Genomic DNA, 2243 nt, shown 5'->3' on the forward strand with positions numbered 1-2243 from the left:
CACGTGTTCTTTTGCTGAAACTCTTGGGAAATTGCCAAGTCGGTCGAAAAGAGACCTTTCGATCATTTCAGGTGCTGCATAACATTCCTGGAGGCGATCCCAGGCCTTCTTAAGTGCTGTGACTGGGTTTGTTATGTGTACTGACCGTATACGCTTCACATGATTGCTGGATTCTCTACCGAGCCATTTTATCATCAAGTCCAACTCCTCAGTAGGTGTGAGGCCTAGCCCTTGTGTGACATTGATGTATGAAGACTGCCAAGCACGATAGTGTTCAGGCTTATCATCAAACTGATATAAACTTGAATTCACCAGGTCACGCCGAGCCAAGTACTGCGCCAGGTGTTCAGTTGTGGGTGCACTGTAGGAAGCTGTAGGCATGGACTTTGGATAGAAGGGCTGTGCTGACTTGTTCAGGTTGGACTGACACTCTTTTGAATCACTCTGTTGGTCAGGTGCTCTGTGCGAAGCCTGATTTTCCATTTTGACTGCTGGCGGGACATACACATAGTCAAAAATGTCAGGGTGGCTAGTGACATTAGCATATGATGTTTCATTTGGAAATGCAGGGGTCCGATGTTCTGGATTAAAGGAATTGCGAGGGCTAAATAATGTCTCATTTGCTGGGGGCTGACTTTTTGGTGAGTGAGCTTTAATGGCTACTTGATCTGGGAAGTCAGTTGAAGGACAGCTTTTATGTGATTGTGGGTCAAAGTGAGAGGTAATGTAGTCACTTGTCCGCTCCATTTTGTCTTCCTCTGCTGGGCCTACCTCATCTAGCACCAACGGACATGCCTGGGCATCTGCTGATTCCCACACGGCTGCTTCAGCCTCTGCTGCTGCTGCTTCTCGGCGTATAGCAAGTTCTTCAAGCTCAGCATCCCTCTTTACTTTCTCAAAAAGTGATATGCAGCATCTTTGTCAGCCTTTATCTTCTGATATTCAGCTTCTCTGTCAGCTATCTCTTTCTTCTGCTCAGCCTCCTTAGCTGCTCTTTCTATCTTAGCTTTAGCTTCTTGTTCAGCAAATGCAAGGCGTGCTTTAGCTGCTTCTGCTTTGGCACGTGCACGTATTAATGAACCACTTGACGATGCAGATGACCGTGAACTCCTGCTAATCACTGAAATCTTGTCATTTTGTTTCCCATCCATCTTACCACGATGTACAACACCAGCCTTTAAATGTCTTTTCACTATGTTGTCCTCACCACAGTGTAGCAACTGCAGCTATACAACTAGCTAAACTCTTCTCTGCAAATGATTGACTTGAGGCATAGTGAGCTTTCTTTGCTGTTTACTGTTCCTCTTTTGTATCATACAGGGCAGAGTGAAAACTGTAACACAAAAATACAAAACAAATCCCCATTTTACTTTCCAACATGTGCTTTCCTCCATGTAAATACATATAAATTAAATATTTTAATACAAACCAATCAAATTCTTTTTCATGTAAATAATATATCCTTTTTAACAATTATTTATATTCAACCATGAAATTATATACTTACGACATTGCCTCTGTGGCGTTTACAGCATGAATTGCTTTGGATGAACACAAACACAGGAGAACTGATTCAGCTAGCTTCTTCACTACTAACAGGAAGCGAATTGTACACACGTGACTCCCTCAGTAGAGAAAACCCATTTCAAAATAAAACACATTTCAAAATAAAGGCATGTACAAACTTAGGCCATAAAGGCAACACAACTTGACCTGGACGGACGTGATCACAATAAGCGGTTTTCACTGTATATTACCTCTGTAGAGTGGAAGATCTAATAGGATGGTCCACACATTTGACATAACACGATGCAATTTACTCTAGAAAGTCTTGTAATTACATTTTACAAAAAATATCCAAAATACCTCAAATAATAAAAAACATGCTAGTAACACATGAAGTACTGTTCTGTCATTGACTCGACTTGATTCTTGTGAGTCTCTTTGAATTCCGGGGTTGCCATTATTCACCAGATGCCCTCAGATGTCTTCTGTTTTGTGTGTATTGGACTGTGTGGGAGAGGGCTTATTTTGGGTTGGACTTTTTGAAGGACTATCTGATGTATGTTTGATTGCTTTTTGGTTATGTGAGTTTTGCTCATTGATATACGTTGATATGTTGGGTATTAAGAGTATTGTGTTGTCTGGCTTTTGGTTTTCTGTTGCTCTGTGTTTCCCTTGTCTGTTCCTTCACTCCTCCTGTGTTCATGTGCTCCTCCTCTCACTTGCCCTACATTACCCTC

General features: G+C 41.8%; 1 long non-coding RNA gene across 1 annotated transcript; it reads right to left on the reverse strand.

Moving 5' to 3' along the window:
* Window positions 1–1276: 1276 nt before the first annotated feature.
* LOC122983224 lies at window positions 1277–1700 on the reverse strand. Its single transcript, XR_006403627.1, has 2 exons — window positions 1508–1700; window positions 1277–1333 (listed from the first exon to the last, which is right to left on the reverse strand). It is a non-coding gene; the product is annotated as an uncharacterized LOC122983224 (long non-coding RNA).
* Between the last annotated feature and the right edge of the window lie 543 nt (window positions 1701–2243).

The sequence above is a fragment of the Thunnus albacares genome, chromosome 5, assembly GCF_914725855.1.
Source record: "Thunnus albacares chromosome 5, fThuAlb1.1, whole genome shotgun sequence".
Taxonomy (NCBI): Eukaryota; Metazoa; Chordata; class Actinopteri; order Scombriformes; family Scombridae; genus Thunnus; species Thunnus albacares.